The sequence below is a fragment of the Panthera onca genome, chromosome A2 (genome assembly GCF_046562875.1).
Source record: "Panthera onca isolate mPanOnc1 chromosome A2, mPanOnc1 haplotype 2, whole genome shotgun sequence".
Taxonomy (NCBI): domain Eukaryota; kingdom Metazoa; phylum Chordata; class Mammalia; order Carnivora; family Felidae; genus Panthera; species Panthera onca.
Genome location: NC_138340.1, coordinates 97,487,751 through 97,514,632, shown reverse-complemented (window position 1 = coordinate 97,514,632; position 26,882 = coordinate 97,487,751). Strand labels below are relative to the sequence as shown.

Below are 26,882 nucleotides of genomic sequence, written 5' to 3'. Positions count from 1 at the left end.
CAGGCACTGCAGCTGGGAAGAGTGGACTCTGTTTCTTCCCTCTTTGGACAACTCAGCTTAAGATTCAAAATCCTAGGAAAGTTCAACTGGCCAACCTTGGGTCATATGCCCACTGCTTGGCTGGTGGAGGTGGGATGGTGGTGGTTACGATAATGAGGGGAAGTTTTGGCAGGAGGAGTCTCTTGGGTTTCCGTAGCAGGAGGACAGGTACTTGGGCTTGCTGTTCTGCCCACAAGGGAGGGGTGAAGTTAATTCCTCTAAAGAAATATGATACCTGGATATGTTAGGGAAAATGGTTGCTATACAGCCAAAAAGAAAAGAAAAAATTCTCCATTTTTTTTTCAAAAAGAGAAAGCAAACTCAAAAGGAATAGTTTTTTCCTTTCTGGTGTGAACGTGAGACCCAATAACAGCCAAGTATGAAGATCTTTTTAGGCAAATGCAAATTGGAGCCTTTTGATCATACTACATACCGACTTTTTTTTCTGATGCTATCTCTTTAGAACAGGTTCTTTTCTATTAGAATAGGCCATCTTTAGCGGGGCTCAGTATATGTCCATCAGTATATGTCCATCTTTTGTGATAAAGATTTTCTGGAAGGGAAGCGATAGGCATTAGGCTTTTGAGTTTTGCTTTTTCATACTAATCCTTGGACCTAGAGGGGCTCTCAGTGCTTACATACAGGAAGCAGAACCAATCCTAGATAAAATGCAGTCTGAATGCCTCTCAGCCCCAGTGACTCAAAAGGTCTTTATCTATTGCGTGTGCTAACTTACCCACCCCCTGCTCCCTGAAAGTGAAGGCTCTAGTTTATCTTCTTAAAATAGCAGTGAGACTAAGGGCATGGACTTGGTTCTGTGGGATAGGCCAAGCTGAATAACATACTTCCTCTGGATCTCATGACCCTCTAGTGTGAAATGACAATGATACCTCACAGGGGATAACACTCTCACAGGGTTTGTGTGAGACTAAGGGCAGACATGTTTGCCAAGTGCAACGCAATCAGCCCGAGAATGTGCATTTCTGTGGTGACAAGTCAGGTTGTGTTAACATTTACAATCAGATTTTGCTGGCCAGTTACTTCCATCTTCAAAATCATGGTACCTCACACCTTGTTTTCTTCCCTACAAAAATCCATCCAAATGTTTCTAGAATTCCCGGGGCAACTTCTCATGTGCCTGCAACAGCTGCCAGCTTCTTCTTTGAGGATATATCGTTGATGACATTTGTCTGTTAGCTTCTGAAGGAAGACAGCTCTTCCTCTGCTGCTTTTGCTCATGCTTGCTGTGAAGGCACTGCTTCTACCCTCTATGTATACACTGTCAGTTTGATCCTTAGATTCTTTGGACTTCTTGAATCTGGCTAAAAGTACTATATATTCTCCAGGGGATGTTGGATTTGGAAAGTGAAATGAAATGTGTGAGTTACAGCCTCTTGTAGCACCATGCTGACCATGTAATGAACACTTGGGGTTGTTTGATAGACCACTGGAGGAGCACCATCAACACTTGTAGCTCCCCAAAATGTGAGTTGGCAAGATTGGAAGGTTTTATTGGATTAGCTCAAGGATCAGTAAATTTGAAAATTTACTTAGGAGATTAAATAATCTTTTATTGTGATTGCTCTTATCTTTCCACTCAAATCTTCTCTAATAAAATTTCTACTGCAGCCAGTGAAAGTAGCGAGGAAGATTATAGTTTTGAGAGTTTTGGAAATGTGCTCACATTAGACATTCACTATAAACATCAAAACTCAAAACTCTGTAAATAACTGTGAATGATTTCATGAGGCTCTTGACTCTGCCCAAACTGGCAATCTGTACTCTCTCTTCTTATTTGTGCTGTCCCCCAAAGTGCCTGACATGCACAGGCGTGGCCTTTGCGCTCCTTCCCCTTACACTACCGTGGTCCCTCTGCTTATTTAGGCTACTCTCCCTATGTACATTCCTCTGCCCTGAGAAAGTTTCCTTGTTGTACATCTCACTGCCCATTCTGTCTTAGTCACTTTATCTGATAATCTTTGTTAGGAGGACATAAGAGGCTCCCAGATAATACTGGAAGGTCTACTCATTTTTTATGTTTATTTTTATTTTTAAAATCTAATCCCCAGCTTCCCAAGCCTCCCTCATCTACCTGCCATTTTCACAATTTTGTCGGATCTAAGTAACCTTTTCACTGTATTTTTCTTTGAACCAACTCTCATCTTAAATGTATATTTTAGCTTTTATCCTCAGCAATAATACCTGACCATGAAAAAAAATGGCTTTGAGCTGTAAGTTATACAATTTCTAATACACACAAAAATCATAAATAGCTGTTAAAAAAGATCGTTTGTATACCATCTGTAATCATGTGGCTCTAGCAGAACCATCCTTAGTCTCTGTCAGTGTTATCCAGCAAGACTTTGTGATGAAAGAAATATTCTAAATTTTTACTGTTCAATATGGCAGCCACTAGCTGCATATCGCTATTGAACACTGGAAATGTGACTACTGCAACCGATGAACTGAATTTCTAATTTAATTTAACCAATTTATATTAAGAGAGCCACCATGTGGCTGGTTAGTGGCTACTATATTGGGAAACACAGGTCTGTGGTATAAGGTGGTTGGATTAAATTATCTCTCAGTTTTTTTCCAGCTCTAAGATGAAAAAAATAGAAGGGCTTCCATAAGTAGGAATATCTGTGTAGACAGAAGAGAAGGGTACTGGGACTAGAACTTTTGGGTAAGAGGAACTTTGTCAATATGGCTAGCAAATATCACAGTACTTGATTAAAACAAAATTACCAAAGGGTGGTAACTTTCATCAATTCTCAAGTCATCTCATAAAGATGGTGGTCTTGATGATAGAAACATAAGATTTAAGGGGCCTTGATAAATTACAGTTGGAGTTTTCTAGTCCCCTTATAACAACAATTTATCCAGGGCTCATTGTGTGCAAAAACAGTTTATGAGAAAGGGATGCAGACCTCAGAAGCAAAACCCCTGGCGTGTGGTCAGGGCCTTCTGGTCAGGGATACACTCTAATGAAAGTTGTAGTTTGTACAGCTTAGAAAACTTTCAAGCACAGTTCTTTCTCCAACTTAGTTTCAACTTGAACAAACACAAGAGCACTTGTACAGAAAAATTCTCCTCCAAAGTGCACTCTTCTGGTGATTACCAGCAGGTCCACTGGAAGCAGCTGGATTGAGTGTCTGAATCAGCCTAGCTGATTACCTTAATCACCTTAATCATAGAATCTACTCTCCCTGGAATGGTCTCAACATGGAGAGTGGCAGAACAGCCACTCTAAGCTGAAAACTCCTCGTTAGAACATATTCTGATGCTTTTAATGAAGAGGTTACAATTTATATTAGGGACAAGATAATTTCAAGGCCTTGCCAATCTTTTGCTAGTTCTTTTGTTAGTAATGAAGAGTTTTCCAAGGATGTTTTGTTTAGAATACTGGGCACATCCTTGAGAGGTGTTGCTGATGTCCCAAGGTGAGTGTCTCTTCCCTGACTGCTCATTAACAGCTTAAATCAGTACGTGGGACTTTTTCTTCTCTAGTCCTTCATTTTGAAGTCCCATTAATCCACATATATTTGGGAAGGGGGACTGGAGCTTGATACCCACTCCCAGAATAAGAACATTCCTCACTGTGAATCCTTGAAATGGGTCACTCAATAGACATACCACTCCACTGGGTTCAGACTACCCGAAGATTCAAGGTACTGTACCAGGTTTATTATTTTCATTCTTTAAAAAAAATAGTACATCAGTATACAATGAACAGCAAACTACAAAGCAATATGATGCATTCGTGCCAGGAACAATATCATTGTAATTTTTATATCTTCTCATGGTTGTATGGGTTTGAGTTTGTGCCAGTAAGCCATCAGGGGCTGTTTGTTTTCTTCTGGAACTGCCTTTTGGTAAAAGTCACCACAGAAATATAGTGATAGGGCTATGCTGTATTGTCTAAACAGCTAGATTTTTAATAGGCATGGCTAAAATTTAATGATTGTTTATAATAAATGACCACTTAACTGAAATAATAAGCAACATTAACTAATCTTTAATTACTAATTTTCAGGGGCGCCTGGGTGGCTCAGTCGGTTAAGCGTCCGACTTCGGCTCAGGTCATGATCTCGCGGTCCGTGAGTTTGAGCCCCGCATCAGGCTCTGTGCTGACAGCTCAGAGCCTGGAGCCTGTTTCAGATTTTGTGTCTCCCTCTCTGTCTGACCCTCCCCCGTTCATGCTCTGTCTCTCCCTATCTCAAAAATAAATAAATGTTAAAAAAATTAATTACTAATTTTCAGACAAAATTTTAGAGTATTACATATTAAATTATGAAATAAACAATATTTTAGTTATAGATAGGGCTAATTTATGATCCTTACCAGAAAAATTAATTGCCCATAATGATTAAGAACATTGATCTTGGAGTCAGGAAGACCTGACTTCAAATGCTGGTGTCTGAATTCCTTCTTCTGTAACCTTAGGTAAGTTTCTAAAACTGTGTTTTTCCAGTTTATTTGTCTAAAAATGGGGTAATAACATATAACTCATAACATTTTCTGTAATAATTAAATAAATATATGTAAAGTGATTAGGATGATCTCTAGCACATGGTAAAAACCAAATAAATGATTTAACTAATTAGCAGTAGTATTATGCTTTTTAAATCAGTCCTTGAGAATCTCTATTATCCAAAATTGGTTCTAATTTTTAAATTTCAGACCATTTAGCTTTCAGAACATTCTAGAACACATTTACTTAGAATAGTGAACACTTACAAAACACTATTTGGCTGTCAACTCATTTGATCATCAGAACAACCTGATGATGTAGGTACTCTGATCATGCCCATTTTACAGATGACAAAACTGAAGCACAGGGAGGATAAATAACTTACTTAAAATTACCCAGATCATCTTAACAGAACCAGTATATAAACCAGGCAGCAGGGTTCCAAAATTAGTGCTTTTATCCACTAATCTATACTATCTTTTAGGGCCAGAAGCAAAGGTTGATTTATAATTATAATTATAATAAGTAAATTATATAATATATACATAATTATAATGTATTATCATTATAAACAAAACATATCAATGGTTAAAATTTTTTTAAGATTTTTCTTTTAGAGAGAGGGAGAGAGAGAGTGCGCACGTGCACCTGGGGAGAGGGGCAGAGGGAAAGAGAAAGAATCTTAAGCAAGCTCCACACTCAGTGCAGAGCCTAACCCAGGGCTCAATCCCACGACCCTGGGATCATGACTGGAACTGAAATCAAGACTCAGATGCTTGGGGCGCCTGGGTGGCGCAGTCGGTTAAGCGTCCGACTTCAGCCAGGTCACGATCTCACGGTCCGTGAGTTCGAGCCCCGCGTCAGGCTCTGGGCTGATGGCTCGGAGCCTGGAGCCTGTTTCCGATTCTGTGTCTCCCTCTCTCTCTGCCCCTCCCCCGTTCATGCTCTGTCTCTCTCTGTCCCAAAAATAAATAAAAAACGTTGAAAAAAAAAATTTTAAAAAGACTCAGATGCTTAACCAACTGAGCCACCCAGGCATCCCTATTGTTAAAAAAATTTTAACCCTATATAAATCAATGATGAAATTTTCAGTACTCCTTCAACAGGGATTACCACAGCATAATTTGCTCCTCCCAGCCCCTTTGAATGAATGTTCTTATTTGGGATACTCTCTGCACTTGAGATTTAAAATTCATTTTTTTTAAGTTTTCTTGAATAAGCTGAAGTTTGCTTCTGATAAAGAAATTATTTTTCTTCCCAACCTTTGAGCTGTAATCATAAAGTAAAAAAAAAATTCGTTTGTTTGTAAAAATCATCCTGTAAAGAAAACCAGCATCTAGTGCCAGGAACATTAAGGGAGAGTGGAAAAGTTAAGAGAAACTAATTGTTGTTCATTTGAAAATTAAAATTTTAAACCAACTAAAAATGGACTGGAGAGTCTGGCAGTGACCTGACTCTGTGATAGAAATGGGTCTAAGAAACCCCCACATTATGTATACACCAGAGGAATGAGTTCTAGGTGCTGTAAAAACTGAAATTTGAGGAAAAGTGTATGCCATTGTAATATTTAAAAATGGGGGGTCCTGGGTGTCTCAGTCGGTTGAGCATCTGATTTTGGCTGAGGTCATGATCTCACAGTTTGTAGGTTCGAGTCCTGCATCGGGCTCTGTGCTGACAGCTCAGAGCCTGGAGCCTGCTTTGGATTCTGTGTCTCCCTCTCTTTCTGCCCCTCCCCTACTCACACTCTGTCTCTCTCTCTCTCTCTCTCTCTCTCAAAAATAAACATTAAAAATATTTTTTTAAATAAAAAATGTGGGGAATTCCTTTTTTTTTTTTTAATTTTTTTTTTAACGTTTATTTATTTTTGAGACAGAGAGAGACAGAGCATGAACAGGGGAGGGGCAGAGAGAGAGGGAGACACAGAATCTGAAACAGGCTCCAGGCTCTGAGCTGTCAGCACAGAGCCTGACGCGGGGCTCGAACTCACGGACTGTGAGATCATGACCTGAGCTGAAGTCGGACGCTTAACCGACCAAGCCACCCAGGCGCCCCAGAAATGTGGGGAATTCCAAAGTATATATTCCTGAAGTAACAGATCTTGTGGGTAAATATATTTTAAAATATTTAATTAGGATATGGGGTGCCTGGGTGGCTCAGCCGGTTGAGTGTCTGACTTCGGCTCAGGTCATGATCTCACAGTTCGTGAGTTTAGGCCCCACATCGGGCTCTATGCTGACAGCTCAGAGCCTGGAGCCTGCTTCAGATTCAGTGTCTCCCTTTCTCTCTGCCCCTTCCCTGCTCATGCTCTATCTCTCTCTGTCTCTCAAAAATGAATAAACATTAAAAAAAATTTTAAAAATATATAATTAGGATAATAACTATATCTGCATATATTTTATATTTTATTTTTGTAAGCAACTTCATACTGTATCTCCCTGTTTCATTAAGTCTTCTACAAGCTCTTTTTAACAATTTTCCTTATGAAAATTAGAGTGTTTCTGTTTTGCATTATTACAAAAACTTCAATGAGAATTACTCTTGTTCATGAATCATTTCACATCATTTATTGCCTATGATAGCATTCTAGTCATTCAACTACTGAGTGGAAAGCTCTAAACTTCAGTGCCCAAATCATTTTTCACAAAGTTATGTCCATTTATACTTTTGCTGGATAAAACTAGTTTTCCTATATCACTGCAGCTTTGCCAGTTTTGAATATTCTCAAGTAATTATATTTCATCTTTTAATTTGCAAATTATTAAAAAATGGAATTGGCCAGGGGCGCCTGGGTGGCTCAGTCGGTTGAGCGTCCGACTTCGGCTCAGGTCATGATCTCACAGTCTGTGAGTTCGAGCCCCGCATCGGGCTCTGTGCTGACAGCTCAGAGCCTGGAGCCCGCTTCAGATTCTGTGTCTCCCTCTCTCTCTGCCCCTCCTCTGCTCATGTTCTGTCTCTCTCTGTCTCAAAAATAAATAAAAACGTTAAAAAAAAAAAAAATGGAATTGGCCATTGAACCTATTTATAGGTAGTTTCCTTCTGAGTATTATCTGCATATGTCTATATTTCAGTTAGGATGTTAATAAATTTCTTGGTAATTTGTATTAGCTCTTTCTATATTAAGGATATATACATTTTAACTTTTTGGAAATATTCTCCCAAGTTTCTCATTAAACTCTCAATTTAAGTTTGCTTATGACTTTTTTTCCATGTGTTTCAAAATCAAAATATATAGTCCTTATTCATAAATATCAAACCACATATTACATTTGCTTTAATAAGGCATATATTAACTTATTTTAATATTATATTTGTTTTAATAATTTATTTAATAACTTTAATTTCATATTTACTAATCACAGTAATAAGAGGACAGGCATAGTCTTCTAGACTAGCATTATCAGCAATTAGTATCAAGTACTGAAGGAAGAACACATGGAATGCTTAAAAGTGATCAGAAGTTACTAGGATAAATCCAGCATATTATGAAAAAGACATATACACTTTTCTTCCCATCACCATTCTTTTTTTTTTTTTTTTTTTTTTATTTAAATTTTTTTTTTTTTTCCAACGTTTATTTATTTATTTTTGGGACAGAGAGAGACAGAGCATGAACGGGGGAGGGGCAGAGAGAGAGGGAGACAGAGAATCGGAAACAGGCTCCAGGCTCTGAGCCATCAGCCCAGAGCCTGACGCGGGGCTCGAACTCACGGACCGCGAGATCGTGACCTGGCTGAAGTCGGACGCCCAACCGACTGCGCCACCCAGGCGCCCCTTCCCATCACCATTCTTACTAATACCTTATTATTTCTTTTTTTTTTTTTTTCTGTTGCATCCACATTCAAACTGCATTACAAAATCTTTTGTATATATAATGGAATATTATTCAACCTTAAAAAATAATCCTGCCATTTGTGATAGCATGCTGAACTTGAAGGCATTATGCTAAGAGAAATAAGCCAGACACAGAAAGACAAATACTGCATAGTATCACTTATATGTGGAATGAAAAAAAAAAAAAGAAGTCCAACTCACAGAAACAGGGACTAAAAAGGTAGTCACTAGGGGCAAGGGAAAGGAGAAACAGGGAGCGGTTGGTAGAGGAGTATACACTTTCAGCTATAAGGTGAATGAGGTCTGAGGATCTAATGGAAAACATGGTGACTATAGTTGATAACATTGAATTGTATAATTGAAATTTGCCGAGAGTAAAACTTAAATGTTCTCACCAAAAGACAAAAAAGGGAGAAATATGTGAGGTGATGGATGTGTTAAGTGACTGGATGGGGGATCCTTTCACAACGTATATGTATATCAGATCATCACAACGTACACTTTAAATATCTTACAATTTTATATATATCAGTTCTACCTTGATTAAGCTGAAATTGGAAAAAAAAGAGTAGTTCTGGGGATCTAATGCACAACATGATGATTACATTTGACAATAGTGTATTATATACTTGAAAGTTGCTAAGAGAGCTCTTACATGTTCTTACCACAAAAAAGAAATAATTATGTGAGGTGTTAACTACTGCTACTTGGTAATCATTTCTCAATATATAAGTGTATCAAATCAACACATCAACTGAAACTTATATGTCAACTGTATTTCAGTAAAGCTGAAAAAATCTTTTCTAGAATATGTCTACATTAGATTGAAATACCAGAACTTCACTATCCTGCTTTTTCTGTGATTCCATTTCTTCTGTACTGCTTGTGTTAGAAGAAAATACAAGGGGGGAAAAAGCCCTTCAAGTTTTCCATTGCATTTGAAAAGCAAATTAAATATCCCGACGGCTCTCCCCCGTGGGACAGGATGGGGTTATTGTTAGCATAGTGCGTGTCACTCTGTACATGAACCTTGCATCCATAATTCCCCCATGTGCTTTGAGAATAAGAACTTTTGACATGAAAAGCTCTGCAGAGATGGCTCATTATTTTGTTTCTCTTTGAAAATGAGGTGAGGGTTGTGACCAAAAGAAGATAGCACTTTGAAAAAAGAAAATCGCTCAGTTTCAGCAGGACAACACCTGGATCAGCTAGAGAGAGAGAGAGAGAATGGTAATCTTGACAAATAGAATCCATGAACGATCAGATGGGTGCTGTGTCCCACCAGAGCTGGCCGGAAGGTAACAGATGTTGGTGACAGTTGTCACCATCTTGTTCTACTCTCGTCTGACCTTCAAACTGGATGCCCTTTTCTGTCCAGCTCTCTGCTCAGCTGCTCTGCACTCAGCTCTGGTGCACTGTAGGCAGAGGACACTGGGTGGTAAGCTTTTTAGCAGGAAAAGCACAAACGGCACCAGACTGTCCTCTTGTTTTAGGTGTGAGTCCAAGAGTTTCCTTCAACTTTTTCTTCCCAGATCCTCAACTTGCTTTCACGAAGGCCCGGGATGAATATACTAATGTCTCTTCCTCATGGGGAAAATTGGGCTGATTAAAATAATACTGCAGGTTAAATCTTATTTTTTTTGAGACATTTTGTTCTGCATTTGTTCAAAGTCTTAAAGGAGCATTTTCAGTGTTGATTCACTTGGTGCACAGCACTATAAACCTGGCAGTATCGGTATGGTGTAATACTCATTTCCTCAAGCAGATGTTGACCTACTATATTCCTTCCCACTGGGACAGAGCTAAAGAGATGCAGAAATTCACCTTAAAAACACGTACTTCAGTAGCTGTGCGTCCGGAGCCTCACTCTTTCAGCCCCTGGCACATCCCCAACGTGGTGATTTTGCCTACACAGCCTTTCTCGTGCTGTGCAGATTCTTCTCTGATTGCATTTATTCTGTCAAGCCAATCAATGGTTGGCAGGAACATATTTCTACTGTATTTTACCAGTTTTCCAGGTAATATTATTCATTCGGCAGCCACTATTAGCCTAATGTACTATTGCCATCGGGAACCAAAACAGAGAGAAAAATATTCTAAAAGACAACTCATTAAACACTCACTTCTTCCATGAAGACTCTCTCAGCATCACCAGATACAGGCTATCCCTTAACACATTTCCCAAACTGCCAGATCATAACCACCATTTGGTGCACTCTCTTTAAATACATATTGCTGGACCCTTCCCTTGGACAACACTGTTTCAGTGGGTTTGTAGTGGGGCCCACAAATTTATACTTCAAAAAGTCCCAAAACACATTAAACACATCGTATTAAAAATAAACATCCCAGGACGTGCCTGGGTGGCTCAGGTTGAGCAGCTGACTTTTGATTTTGGTTCAGGTCATGATCTCACAGTTCATGAGATTGCGCTGACAGCGTAGAGCCTGTTTGGGATTCTCTTTCTCCCTCTCTCTCTGCCCCTCCCCTGTTCCTCCACCATCTCTCTCTCTCTCAAAAATAAACTTTTGCTTAAAAAAATCCCAGCTTGGGTCTTAAGATCAGGCAAACTTAGGAAACTATCTTAATTATTGCTTCACATCTTCTGCCTTAAGGATCTGATGATTTAATTACGTCTTAAATCTCATGGCTGAAGTGTGCCTTGTGGAGAGATTTCAAAGAAACAAGATGGGCAGTTGGATTTTTTAAAAGGTGGTCATAGGGACTTGAGTGTGAACAGATAATTAAGGAGCAGAGACAGGAAAAGTGCTTCATGAAAGAAAAGGGGACAGAGAAGGAGCGAGTGGGGAGGTGGAACACTCTAACATCCAGGCAGTGTGATAATGACCTCCTTATTGGTCTTCCCGCCTCAGCCTCTGCACCCTCAAATCCCTCACAGCTGTCACAGTCATCTTCCTCTGGCTTCTCCTTGATTGCATTATTTCCCCTCTTAGAGTCCTGTGCCAATGCCCAATTACCTCTTAAGCCAAATTAGCACTCTTAATCACAGGTGTCAAGGCCCTTCACCCCCTCGTTTCCTGTAACTAATGGCCATCCTCACCCCCCTCTTTCACCCCCACTCAGGCTTTCCTCTCTGGCTCCCAGGCTCTGTTTACCAGTCCTTGGATGGAACTTGTCAGCTTGCTCTTGGCAGAGCCCTATCTCAGCTTCAGCTTCAGACAATTTTCCCCTCCTTCCGAAGAGGCTATATGCCTTTTTTTTGAAGGTACTGTTCAAAAGTAACTTTTTCATTTTAGATTTCCCCTTTTCTTGTTCTGGACCAAGATGGCCTTACAGTTTCCCTCAGCCTGATGAAGTTTTAGTCTTCCCGACTCTAGGACCCTGACCTCCCTTTTCTTAAGAGTATTTACTTTACAAAATTTATAAATTCTTTCTCTGCCCCTTTGAAATGATGTAAACTTTTGCCCAGCTTCTTACTGGTTTTACAACCCTGGGTATGTCTTTCTTTCTTTAATTTTTTAAAACTTAAAATTAAATTATTTATTTTGAGAGAGAGCTCGAGTAGGGGAGGGACAGCAAGAGAGGAAGAGAGAACCCCAAGCAGATTCGGCACTGTCAGTGCAGAGCCCAACATGGGGCAGGCTCAAACTCACGAACCCGGAACCACAAGATCATGACTTGAGCCCAAGTTAGATGCTTAACTGACTGAGCCACCAAGGTGCCCTAAGAAATGTCTTTCTTAAGGACCAGGGAACCATGTCTTTGAAATGTAAACATCAAAGGAGATAGTACCCATCTCCCTGGCTCTGTAGAGGGGGGGTGTAGAGGAGCCTAACCTTGATGGGCTAACACATATGGCCTCATCACAGAGGAAGACATTTGCAAACTCAGGAATGTACTCTACATATCTCACTGATCAACCTTCCATTAATGTTCTCTAGTACTTTTCCACTAGTTCACCGCAGCTCTTAACAAACTCCCAACTTTTCTTTCTGCAGAATGGAGTTCAGTCTCTCTCCCCCATGGCGGTAGCTTGAATAAACTCTGTATCCTGCTTAACTTTGTCCATGCACAGCAAAGTTTGCTTGACATTACTTAACACCAGAGACACAACTGGTTGTATAAATATACAACCAATACATTTCAGAAAAAAAAACATGTATGTATATAATCATTGTATCTATATACCTAAAGTGTAAAGCTTTTGAAGTTGGTGACCACTCTCTTAGTACTACATTCTTCTGAGCAGAAATCTCTGTTAAACCAAAGAAAAGGATAATGGAGTCTCTATATATGATGGGGCTGTCATTACATGGAAATAGTGATAAGTTTTTAAAAATTCTGAAGACATATTAGAACGCTTTTCTACTAGAATAAAAAAAAAAAACACAACACTTTCTTTTTTAAGGTCTGGGAAAGATTTCCTAATGCATTTTCTTCTCAGAGTTACACAGTGCTATGGCTCTAAAGGTAGGGAAATTTGCCTCATATGTGTTTTGTGTATAGCTGCTGCCCAATTGCTAGAACCCCAGATTCCAGGTGTCTTGTTAGTAGAAAGTACTAAACAGAAACAGAATGAGAGCTAAAAAAAAAAGAAAAAATCAATACAACATACATGAACATTTTATATGCAACATATGCACACAAAATATAACTGTAGGGTTATATCGATTTGTATTGATTCATCAAAAGAAAAAAATAAAATGTTTTACCCCAAAGTTTCTTCCAATAAACTTGGGGAAGGAATATTACATCAAGTGTGGAAAAATGCCTATCAACAGGAATATTTATGTGTTTTTGTAAGTCTGTTTTTTATAAAACTGTGCCAAGTTTAAAATTTTTTCATTTTATACCTTATCAATATAATTTTTCAGTTAAATATGTGGAAAAGGAAGCTCACTTGTTAGATAATTTGGGAGATTTACATGTTTCTTTTCTGATATTCAACTCCACCTGGACCATCCTTGTTTTCTCCAAGTAAAGGCAAAGGTACACATTTGCTATTGAGTTGGGAATGAGGGCTCATTAGTTTGTGGGGGACAGAGATTTTTCTTGGCAGTGCTGAATTGCCTTGGGGATCTCAAGTGCTTTGTGTAAACAACAGTGGAAAGAAACCATGTTCTCTAAAACCTCCAAAGCGATCCCTGTCCCTGTCTTCCCTTTCCTGGGAATGTGAAAAATCAAACTCCACAAAAAGTACAACCAATTAATTTGTTTTTAACCTGAGAGCCTGTTGTTTTTTTTGCTTGTTTGTTTTGCTTTTTTTTAAATTGTTGTTGTTTTTTGCTTGTTTGGTTGTTTTTTGTTTGTTTTGGAACACAGCACTCTTGGGTTTTCCATAAGTATTATTATTTTGGCTTCTAGGTATTGAATTGAAAAGATCGCCACTGAGTGGAAGAGAACCCTGGGATACTGATTCAGTATCTGTAATTTTCAAGATTTTGGTAAATCTTTAGACCCTGTTCATATGCTAAAAAAAAAAGAATACTTTAGATTACAAAAAAGCCATTGATGACACTTAACATTTATTTGCATGTGGATGTGAAAGTATACATTTGAGAATCACTTCTAAAACTAGGAAGTGCAGGTGGCAAATTTGAACCAATCTGCTAATCTCTTACATCAGGCCAAGATTATACAATTTTCTGTTACCTTGTAAAATAGTCCTTACAATTTGCAGATACTGTTCTATGGCCAAGTTTATTAAACCTTTTTTTAAAAATGATCTCCAGTTAAAACTATTTCTGTTCTTTCCATTTCCTACCTAGAAATGCAGATGGGAAATTGATTTTGTGGATGCATTTCATATTTTAAAGCTTAGTGAAAATTGAGTGAATCGAACAATTCATGAATGAGCTTAATATTAGAGATTGCAATTTATCACTTTGGGAGTTTTACAAGTTTTTTTCTCCCTTAAGTTAAAACACTGTTTATATAAGCAGCCAAACTTCTATTGAGCACACTTTTTACCTAGACATTATAGGCCCCGTGAAGGGTTGGACTATATAAGCGATATTCTAAATTTTTAATGATATCACCTGCCCCCTACCCCATCTCCTGCTGTGTCAACCCCTCTTCATTCCTTTGTCTCCTCTCCCTTCTCTAACTATTCTATATTGAGTCCACTGCAGCCTGGCCACTTCAGGTGTGTTTCTAGGCCAGTCTTTTTTTTTTTTTTTAACATGAAATTTATTGTCAAAGTGGTTTCCATACAACACTCAGTGCTCATCCCAACAGGTGCCCTCCTCAATGCCCATCACCCACTTTCCCCTCCTCCCACCTCCCATCAACTCTCAGTTTATTCTCAGTTTTTAAGAGTCTCTTATGGTTTGGCTTCCTCCCTAACTTTTTTTTCCCCTTCCCCTCCCCCACGGTCTTCTGTTAAGTTTCTCAGGATCCACATAAGAGTGAAAACGTATGGTATCTGTCTTTCTCTGTATGACTTATTTCACTTAGCATAACACTCTCCAGTTCCATCCATGTAGCATCCATGCTACAAAAGGCCATATTTCATTCCTTCTCATTGCCAAGTAGTATTCCACTGTGTATATAAACTGCAATTTCTTTATCCATTCATCAGTTGATGGACATTTAGGCTCTTTCCATAATTTGGCTACTGTTGAAAAGTGCTGCTATAAACATTCGGGTACAAGTGCCCCTATGCAACAGCACTCCTGTATCCCTTGGGTAAATTCCTAGCAGCGCTATTGCTGGCTTGTAGGGTAGATCTATTTTTAATTTTTTGAGGAACCTCCACACTGTTTTCCAGAGTGGCTGCACCAGTTTGCATTCCCACCAACAGTGCAAGAGGGTTCCTGTTCCTCCGCATCCTCTCCAGCATCTATAGTCTCCTGATTTGTTCATTTTAGCCACTCTGACTGGCCTGAGGTGGTATCTCAGTGTCGTTTTGATTTGTATTTCCCTAATGAGGAGTGACGTTGAGCATCTTTTCATGTGTCTAGGCCAGTCTTCTAAGCTGATCTTCCCTGAGAGATGAAGTATCAAGGTTTGGTCTGTAAAAAGTTTATATTTTAATTTCAAAGGAAAAGACCAGGATATTCATATGGGGGTTCGGTTATAAAAACAAATCTTATGCCAGAGAATTAATGTGACCTGGACAGAGCCACATATGAATCCTATGCCTACTGCCCCTCATTCCTTGCCTAGTGTATGTATGCCTTCTATAACACCACAGTTCACTTATTATTTCATAAAACTACATAGGTAATTAACTTAAAGGAATGCAATTGGGAGGATATATTACTCCATTTCAAGAAATCTGGAGAATTTCTCAGAGAATTACTTCCTAGCAGCATCTCTAGAACTTGAACATTTTTGCGTTTTGGTACTGTTGTTTTCCTTAGAGAGAAGCTATTGATGTGAGGAATTTGCAAGTTTCTGGAAGAGGAACTTGAAAAATTTGTAAGAGAAATATTTCTGGGATTAAAACTGTACCAAGACACCATTCTTCTTTCAGAGAATGGAAATTTTGCATTATAAGTCCAGGGAATACACTCAGGTGGTCCCAGTTCCTCATGGCAGAGATTGGCAATTAGCAGAGAAAGAAGGGATTGTATAACTTTTCTATTGCTGCTGTAAAAAATCACAAATTTAGTGGCTTAAAAACAACACAAATGTACTGTCTTAGAGCTTTGTAGGTCAGAAGTCCCACATGGGTCTTACTGGGCTAAAATTAAGGCTAAAATCAAAGGGCTGTATTCCTTTGTGGAGATTCCCTTGCCTTTTACAGCTTCCCAAGGCCTCATTGACTCTTTGTCCCCTTCCTCTATCTTCAAAGTCTGCAATGACAAACTGAGTCCTTTTCATGCTGCCATCTCTGGTTCTCTGCAGCTGGAAAGAGCTCTCTGTTTTAAAGGACTTGCAGTTAGATTGGGCTCCCCTAGATAATCCAGGATAATCTCCTTATTTTGAGGTCCTTGACCTTAATCATATCAGCAAAGTCCTTTTTGCCACATAAAGTAAAACATTCACAGGTTCTGGGGATTAGGGTGTGCACATCTTTGGGGGGCCATTATTCCACCTACCATCGGAATCATGGGCTCTAGTTGGTTATTAGCTCTTTGTCTCTAAGACAATTTCCAGGGGTGGGATTTGGGTGAGGTGAGTGAGGTACTCCATTCAAATGCACAATCTAAGCAGAGGCCAAAACCCAGTAATCAAAATTAATACTTTAAAACAGTATTTTAAAAGCTCAAAATTGTTGGGAAAGGCAGTCTCATGCATGCAGTCTTTGACCCTCATTCAGCCACATAAGAATGAGTCTTTAGCATTGAATACATCCTCACCAAGAGATAAAGAGCTCATACAGCCTGTGCCAGGGTTATCACCTTGTGTGGAAATATCTTTCCCTGTATCAGATATATGCTTCTTTGTTCTGCTTAAGCATGTATGCAGGTGGCCTCGGGCACACCCCCGCCCCCAGCTTTCAGTATGTGTAACTTCACAGGGGAGTTAGGGGTGCTAATATGGTATGAGAAGGGTACAAAGGCTAATTGCTGGCTATGAAGGACCAGTTGAGCTGATCTTGCTTTCTCTTCTCTATGTGAATAAAGTATTGTTACATCCAGTGCTTCACTGTGTTGTGTTTTCCTTGGCAACTCTGAGAGCAAGATGCAATGGGCAGAAGTGTTTGGAGTCTTCCCCGGGACTGGTAAACAGTGCACTGTGTTCTGCCCCTTTGGGAGTGATCCAGTGCAAGGTGTTTGGCTTGACAAAAATAAATGCGAAAAATCCAGATGAACAAAATATCAAATTTTTGACTAAAGACAGGTGGTTGTTTGTTTGCTTTGTAGCCTTGTATTATTATGCAAAGAGAACAGTCACTTCCAATCCGCCCACAGCTGAGGGTGTACAATGGTGTATGAAGGGTTTGGACAGTGCAGGGCTTGATGTGTCATGTTTTTGATTGTAGAAATTTTATCAATTATTTCATTTTTTTCCACTTGGTTCAAAATATGGAAAAATACCTTGATAAGTGTATATAGGAATGCGCATTTTTCTTTTTGCTTCAGTCTACAGTAAGGTTTTGAATGGTAGTATCATTAGCACCAATGTTTGTGCTTTACCAGCCAGACTTGCGCTGTGGAGAGGTGGCCAAATTAAAGTGGTCTTAATTTGTGGAAGCAAATCACAAGGCAGAAACATTGGATCCCAGGTCAGTGATGTGAGATACCCTTGAATAAATGAGATAATGACTTGAAGAACTCCTATATCCTTATAGGAATCTGCATCAATACCAACATCATCAACTGTGGCAAGATCATCTCTTACACCTTAAGACCTAATTGGCAAAGACATGTTCTATTACCAGCAGTTACAGCAGGTTTCCTTTTTAGCACCACATCAAGTCTCTGGCTTCCTATTTTTGTACTGTTTGGGGATATTCTTCAAATTCAAGGAAACTTATCTGATTTATAGGCCCAGCTGCAAGAAGGAAAACTGTAATATGACCTTTTAAAAAAAGAATTTCTAAATTCCTATCCTAGAGAGTTCTTGGGGATACCATGGCACAGTGATAGGAGATTGGGGTTATTAATCTTTGTGATGTGATTTGGGAATACTGCTGTGGAGCATTATTTGCTTTTTAGGCTGGAATGTATAGAATCAGCCAGAACCAGCCATGTAACACATTTGTATCCAACTGCACAAAGACAGGAAGCAATAATGAGAGACAACAGCCTGTAAGCCAATTCACCATCAGGAATTTTGTAAATTTTTCCCAAGCAAGGATATAAAATGTGTATTCATTCAGCCTATCGACAGCTCCTGGAATTCTGATGTATGCACTAAATCTTGCAAGCAATTCAGTCCCAATCAGTCTCACACTTTCTTTTTCTAAGAAACTCTTTCTCTTCATTCTTTATTCCTCTGTTAAATTTGCCTTGTCCTTCTTTTTCTGCTATTTGACTATAATATGCTAAAGAATGATTTTCTTTGTATTTATCCTGTTTGGAAATTGCAGATGTTCTTGAAGCTGACATATTTCTCAAACTTGGAAAAATTTTTGCACTAGCTTTTCAATTTTGTTTCTATGACATTCTCTTTATTCTTTTCGTCTGAGGCTATCAAATATCAAGACTATCAAGATACTTGGTATGTCCCACAAGTCACAGATGATCTGTTAATTCTTTTAACCTTTTTCCTCTGTATTCTACAGTATAGATAATTTTTATTGATCTGTCTTTAAGGTCATTGATCTTTCTTACTGCTATGTCTAATCTGCCATCAAGCATACCCAGTAAGTTTTTTTTAACTTCATATATTGTACATTTCAACTCTAGAATTCCCTCTTTTAAAATATATTTTTCTTCTTAGATTCTGTATCTGCATTCTCATTACATTCATTTTTCCTTTAAGTCCTTAGACATATTTATAAATAGCTCCTTTAAAATCCTTGTCTATTTCTAACACCTGGGTCATTTTGAAGTCTTTTTCTATTGACCATATATTTCTCTTGATTACAGGTCAGGGGTTCTGCTTCTTCATGTGTCTGGTAATTTTTATTGTACGCTGGACACTATAGATTTCATGCAGTAGGGAGTCAGGATTACATTGTCTTCCTTTAAAGACTGCTGAATTACATTGTGGTAGGTAGTCAAATTACTAATGTATTTTCTTAATACTCTCATGGTTGGCCTTTTAATGTTTTGTAGAGTAAGTCTATTTCTATACTGTCCTTAGTGTGCTAGGATATGACCCTTTTCTTTAGGGTATGATATTTTTGAGGTCCCAGGTGAATGCCTGAGGTGCTCACTGAGATTTTACCCTTGCTGGGCCAGAATTCCAACATCCCCAGAACAGCATGACCACCAGTATCTCAGATCAGCTTTCGGTCTGACTGCAGCCATTTTCTGGTTGGCCTCCTGATATTTCTCACTATGCATGACTTCCCAATCTCAGCCATCAACCTAAGCAGAAGCCTCATGCAAACTTTTGCTATTTTTGCCCTGAGCGAAGCTTCCTCCTTTCTAATATCCAGTCCTGCAACTTTCAGCCAACTCAGCAGCACTAAACTCCGATTTCTGTCTCCTCAACTTGGTAAGACTACTGCTCTCCCACTGAGCTTCAGTATTCTGTGCTGAGGCCACGGAATTGTCCTAAGACAGCCCAGGCTAACATGGGGCTAATCTCATGAGCTGATTGATATCTGATAAAAGTGATGAGTTTTATGGTTGTTTATGGTGGTAGGGTAAGACCAAAACCAACTGCTCAGTCACAGCCCAAAGCAGATCTCTCTTTATTATAGTTGAGTATTACTGCTTTATCATGTAAGCTTTGGGAGTTAGGAGCCTGACCTTAGCTTTTCGACTGTTGTCTACAATCGATTGTGCAAATGCACAATCTGGGAAAAGTTAAGAACTGCAGGAACCATCTTTGTATTTGGGAATGAAGACAAGTAGAGAATCAGATGTGAGCGCAGCAAAAATTTAATTCCTTTCACTTGTGGTCGCTATCTTTTCTTTCCTTTCCTCTATAGAAAATTCTATCTTCTTCATCCAGCTGGGTTGTCTGATCTCCCTGCTCTTCTACAATAGTTGCATTAGAATATCATTTCCCATATCTTGGTTTGGACTAACTTCCTACTTCTTACACTGACATCTTAGATTTTTACTATTTTGGCATTTGACCTCTAACCAGTTTGCTCCCAGTTTTCTTGCACAGTTAAGCTTAAACCATCCTTCAGCCCTCAGTAATATTGTCCTGGGGGTGATTCTATGCCCATGTGTGGTCTCCTGAACTCCTGATCCCTGACTCGCTCTCCCAGAGTCTTTGTTAACATCAACTCTCTTCTTTGACCATTATCTGCTTGTAAGGTTGGACCCCCTAATATGATACTGTCCAATTTCTGAAATGTGGCTAAATTTGTTATGCCACATGATTTTTCTGGGGCAGATTGTGTGGCTTGGATAGAGAAAAGGAGAACAAGCACTTCAGATCATTCCAGTATACCCTAAAATTTGAGAGCTACCACTATAGGCAAAAGTATACAAGACATAATCTTCCATTCCTTTATTTCTGCTCCCAATCTTCCATGCAAAATAAATGTCACTTGGCTTTTTCCTGGTCATGACTTGCTTATTTCCTTCCATGCCCCTTGTTACTTTGTACCAATCACTCAATTACTCTAAATTAGAAGATTGTGGGAGGTTGTTAGCCTAGCATATGTAATTTTTTTTACATAAGACAATTCTATGAATGTGTACAGAATTTTTGAGAATTATAGTCTTCTAATAATCTTGAATCTCTAAAAATGTTAGCATATGCTTTATTAATGATTTTTCACTATTTTTTCTCTTGAATTTGAAGAAATAAATATATCAGAATGTACATGATTGAGGGAGACATTATTTTAAGGATATTACTAAATACTCATTACTATTTACATAAAGTTAATAATTTATAAAAGTCATTATTTTATTACTAGTAACAAACTGCTTACCTCAAAAATAATGTCAGGTTAGTCTAGCCTGACATTAAGGTTCAGGACCAGCCCTACAAAGGATCTTTACAGAGAATCACACTTAGTGGCTTCTATGGATTTTGCAATCTGTAATACTGCTTTTCATCTCCTTTTTAAAAGTTATTGTAGCTTGCCGCTGGTCTAGGAAAGTGGAGAGAAGAAAATCATGTCTTTTGCCCACACTTTTGTCTATAGTCATAGTTCTCAAACATGGGGTGTACTAGAATGACCTGAAAGCCTTGTCAAAACATAGATTGCATGGCTCTGCCTTCAGTTTCTGATTTAGTAGGTGAGAGATAGGGCCTAAGAATGTGCATTTCTATCAAAGTTCGTGGGTGATGTTGTTGAGAACCACCATCCTCAGATATTTCAGAGTCTCTTAAGCCTGAGAATCCCCTGGAACTGATTGTTATTTTAGATACTTATGAAATATATTGCTAGTGACTCAGCTCTGGCTGACCTTTTCTGGCATTGCCAAAATCACTTAATGCTTCTGTGTTTCTATATCAATGTCTGCAAGATGGAATATGTCATGTGAGGCTTAATGACGCTCAGGCTCACATGAATAGAGCTATGGATTTGCAAGTACTTATTTTAAAGTATTATTTTGCAGACTTGGACAATTCCCCAGAGAAGTTATGGTTAAGGCTCCATACAGAAATTGAAATCCCTCTTTAGCTTCAAAATCATTTACTCTGGAGCACTGGCTTATTTGGGGGAAAAATTAGCTTTTTTTGTTATCTCAGTCTCCATGAAGTGATAGCTAAAAATAATTTTTAAAGTTAAATTGTCATTAAATCCTTATGCCTGTTGATGCATTTGGTCAAATTTTGCAACATTTGAGGAACTTTTAAATGACAAGTTAGAAAAATTTAAAACAACTGTTAAAGGTGATAGGTATAACAATTTTAAAAATCAAAAGATTATTATTAATTGGAGAAAAGTTTGTTTCATTTGAAGAAAATATTGATTTGATAAGAATGTCACATTACATTCTAAGTGTCTTTGGGTCAGAGTCCTACAATGTATAAATTCTATTTTATCTCCAAAGTACCAACCTTGACAAATGTTCATGCTTGGCATTCTGTATCCTTAGAGTAATAATTCACTTGAAACTTAACTTTCTTATCTGGTATTGGTGATAATGCAGCACCAACCTCAACAAAAGGGTTTTAAAGCCTTAACAAGATTATGTATTGAAAATATTTTGGGACAAGTGGGTCATTAGATATTTGAAGTCTTACCCATTAAATATATATACTTAGGTTCTACGGTAATTACACAAACAGAATTTTTAATGGATTATTGCTCTTCCTAGGGATTAAGGGAAATCTCCATGGCAAATCAACAAAACAAAATGACAGTTAAAAAATAAAATAGAAGAGCAGTCAGCTAAATATAAAAGAGGGGGGAAAAACCCCAGAAGTGAAATGTAGGGTTGTCCAGGCAAAAGTAGATATCAGTTTTGTGAATGGAGAATAAGCCTTGGGTGAACAGCAGGGTAGAAGACATGAAGCTGAGATTTTCATATTAATTTAGGGCCCTCAAAGTGGTATTAAGTATCCTAGCTTAATAGTAACTTCTGACTCTCTGCAGAAGTAAGTACAAATCTTCTCTGAATATAAACATGCAGATATTAGACACAGCAATCCCACAGAGTAAGTTCAACAAAATAAGTTCATAATAAAAATGTCCAGAGAAACTAGCCACCATGAGAGAGTTGGAAAGACAGCAAACAACAGATATGTTTCCCAAGAACTTCAAATATTACAATTTGCAGATATGAAATATACAACCCTAAATTTTTTTAAAGGTAAAATATGGGATAAACAGTTGAGCAAGAAACAAGAATACATAAAAGTATCCGGGCATATTTGAAAATCATCCAAACAGAGCCTCCAAATATAAAAGACTTAAATGTTGAAATTAAGAGCTCAATGGATATCTTAACCACAGAGTTAAGGCCACTGAAGAGAGACTGAACTAAAATATAAATCTAACTAAGCACCCCAAAAAGCAGCACAGAAAAAGGAGGAGATGAAATATGGAAGTTCCATTATTATGGAATCTAGAAGGAAAAAAAAAACTAAGATGCATCTAAATTAAGGAAATAGTTAAAAACATAATGGCTAAAAAAATTCAAGATTTGACAAAATACAGAAATCTACCAACACAGGAATCTCATTCTATTCCAAGCAGGATAAATAAAAAATAAATCCATGTAGAGTAATTTTTTTTGCAATATTGTAGAATATTAGTGACAAAGAAAGGATCTTGATAATAGCCAGAAAGAGAATGCATATTATGCATAAGAAGTAACAATTATACTAACAGCAGACTTTTTTTTTATAGCAATAATAGATGCCAAAAGACAGCAGAGAAATATCTTCAATATGGGGGGAGATACTAGGTACTTATCAAAACTAGGTTTTAAAAACAAGAGTAAAGTGAAGATACTTAAAATAAATAAAAACTGGTAGAATATAGCATTAAAAGACCTTCACCATTAAAGGCCATATTTTAAGGAAAAAAAAAAATGAAGGCCTGAATTGCATGAAAAAATAATGAGCAAAGAAAGAAGAGTTATTTAAAGAAATAAAAAAAAAGACCAAAAATTGGTAAAAATAACCTGTATATAAAATATTAATTTTAATGACACTTAACTTGGGAGTTAAAAAAGGGTACAGCTAGCCTACTGGAAAACAGTGGTCACTTTCACTCCGGGTGTTTGAAATCAAATTATTCTGAAGTTCTTGTGTGTGTTTTTTAAAGGAAGGATAGAATATTAACTTTAGACTTTGTTTATTGTTTATTATAAAATTTGGAGAGTATTTATCAAAAAATAGAAATGGAACATACAACCTCCAAACAGAGGGAGGAATCACAATGAGAAAAAGCAAATAAAACAAACCAGCTGAATCTCAATTATAACATTTCCACTAAAGGAAAAGGAAATAATAGTGGGACAAATAAGAAGTACAAAGTCAAAATAGTAGACACACAAAAAAGTATACCAATAAAAATGTATTATTTGCTATTGCTACAGATTTCTTAGTAACAAATCGTTTCACAACTCAGTGGATTAACACATAAGCATCCATGCTTGTGGGTCTTTAGATGGATTGAGGATTGGTAGTCAAGGCATGCCTGAGCTAAATGGTTTGGATCTCCTCCATATGTCTCTCATCCTCCTCCAAAACCAGCTGGCTAACCTAGGGATGTTTTCCTCATGGCTACAGCAGAGAAACATATAAGCATATTTCAGTCCTATGCTGCATTATGTCTGCTACATCCTATTTCCCAAATCAAGTCCTATGGCCAAGGCCAAAATTGATGTAATGGGAAAATATTCTCCTCTCATGATGTGAGGGTAACATAACAACATAAATTTTTATAAACAACATTCAGATCTATAAATGTGTTTACATTAAATTCACAAGTTATTTGTATCATAAATAAACAGAAATACAGTAATTTCCCCAGTTACAGCATTTTAGCTACTACTAGTTAAAAGAGATGACCAGATTGAATTTAAGAGAAACACAGAAACCTGGAGAAACTGACCATAAAAGAATAGGGGGAAAAAAGATAGCCAGGAACATACTAAACAAAATAAAACAAGAAGTTGTGAATGATCACTTTTGGGAGTACAGAGGGATAGTGATTGATAGGGAACACCAAGAACAACGCATCTAGGGAACTGGTGGTATTCTATTGCTCAATTTAGTGAATGTAAAAAGGAAAAAAAAATTTAAAAAGAAAGAAAAAAGCAAGAAAGCAAGCGGGTTATTGTAGCTGTACTAAAATGGAACAAAAATAAAATGTAAAACACAAAGCATTATTAAGGATAAAGTCGATCCCTATAGAACTGTAAGAAGTTCAATTCACCAGAAAAAATAAATAAATAAAACAATTCTAAAGTTGTATGGATCTGTCTAAACAGCACCAAAATATATAAAGCAAAACACGATAGAGCTACAAGGGAAATTTACAAATCCAAAAATTCTCCTTATCTTTGGTTATTTTTAGAACAAGCAGAAGAAAAAATATAACAATATGGAGCATGTGAACAAAACATCAGCAAGCCTGATTTAATGGGCATGCATGGAACCATATTGCCAACAATTGGATAATACACCTTCTTCTGCATTAAACATAAGACTACATACTTGGCCTTCATGCATTTCAAAAAACTGTATCATACAGATCTCAATACTATTAAGAAAGAGATCATACATTAAAGGATATAGTTTATAATCATCATCTATTTGGAAAATAACAAATACCTAGAACAGAATAATAATAAAACTACCATATAATAAAACAAAGAATACTGAGTATTTGGAAGGTGATGTATGTATATGTATATAGCCTTTAATACTAAAAACAGAAAAAAGGAAAGGCTGAAAATTAATTTACTGATTACTAAACTCAAGATTTTAGAAAAAAATCAACAAAATAAATCCAAAGAAGGTATAAAAATTAGATAATGAGTAAGAGAAATTAATGAACTAGAAAGCAGATATAATGAAGAGAATCAACAAAGAAAAAAGTTATTTTAAAATACTAGTAAAGATGAACCTGTGATGGAATTTACCAAGTTCAAAGACACAAGTAAGAGTGATAATTTTTTATCAAGAATTTGAAAACATAGACGGAATGGACAGATCTGTAGAAAACTAACGTATGGAAGCTAACTCAATATGAAATTGAAATTTAGATTAGTATTTAAAAATCCCTCACAATGAAAAGAGGAAGCCCAGTTTTTTCAATGATTTCTTTAAATTTTTAAGGAAAACAGGAAATTCGAAACTTATGCAAATTCTCCCAGATAATACACAAAGAGGAAACACTCCACAACTTATTTTCTAATACAAGTATAATCCTTCTACCAAACACAGATAAGGACTGTATGTGAAAGGAAAATTACAGATCAATCTTACTCATGAACATTAATGCCAAAATGAAAAACAGTATCATCAAACCAAGTCCAAGGGTTTTTATAAAAATGATAATATATCATGATCAAATTGAACTCATCCCAGGAATGTAAAGGTATTTTAACATTATAAAATCAATTAATATGTTTCACCACATTTGCAGATTAAAGGACAAATACCATTTGATCATCTCAGTTGAAGCAGAAAATCGTTCCATATAATTGAACATCCATTCATGATTATCACCCTTTCCAACCTAGCAATATAAATATTTATCAAAGCCTTACATGTAGCAAACCTTCTTAATGATGAATTTTGGAAATATTCTTTTTAAAATTAGGAACAAGACAGGATTCCTATCACTCTTCCTTTTTCTTTCTTTCTTTCTTTCTTTCTTTCTTTCTTTCTTTCTTTCTTTCTTTCTTTTTCATCACTGCATTGGAGTTTCTGGCCAGTGAAATATAAGAAACAGAAATAAATATAACTTTTGGAAAGAAACAAAACTGTTATCTATGAATATCATAATTATTTGTATAGAAAATCTAAACAAATGTAGAGATAGTTTATTATAATTAATAAGAAAAATGAGGAAAGTGACCGCATATGAAATAAAATTCAAAAATCAATTGCATTTCCTAACACATGCAACAAATACACAAAGCAACTTAAAACTATTTCGACATAAACAAATACTATAATGTACTCAGGATAAGTGCAACAATTATATTTTTGGTGAAATGTTAGTTTGGAGAAAATTACCAAACATTATTGAAAGACATCCAAAAATAAATAAATAAATACAGAGATAGCCTCATATTCAGGGTTAGCAAGAATCAATATTGCTAAGATGTCAATTTTCTCTAAATTAAATGAGAGTTTCAGGGCAAATCCAATCAAACTCCCAAAAGCTAACCTGACTAGCTTATGATAATATTTGAATAGAAGATCAAGGGGTCAAGAAGAGTCGGGATACTCCTGCTGAATAAGAATAAAGTTAAGAGAATTGCCCTACCAGCTACCAGATCTATTACACTAAGCTAATTAAGAGAGTGTGGTATTTGTGCAAGGGTAAAAATTGATCAGTGGAATAGTCAGCCTAGAAATAGATCTCATAGATAGAAATAAGATATATAACTGAGCTGGTATCTTACAAATA

At 37.1% G+C, this 26,882-nt stretch overlaps 1 protein-coding gene and 1 long non-coding RNA gene across 2 annotated transcripts in view; both read right to left on the bottom strand.

The window, feature by feature from the left end:
- The window catches only part of LOC132679183 (uncharacterized), a 326,750-nt gene that overhangs the window by 117,929 nt on the left and 181,939 nt on the right, over window positions 1-26,882 (bottom strand). The window lies entirely within an intron of this gene.
- LOC132679184 (uncharacterized) lies at window positions 479-26,167 on the bottom strand. The gene is made up of 3 exons (XR_009610004.3): window positions 26,014-26,167; window positions 20,766-20,927; window positions 479-592 (listed from the first exon to the last, which is right to left on the bottom strand). It is a non-coding gene; the product is annotated as an uncharacterized LOC132679184 (long non-coding RNA).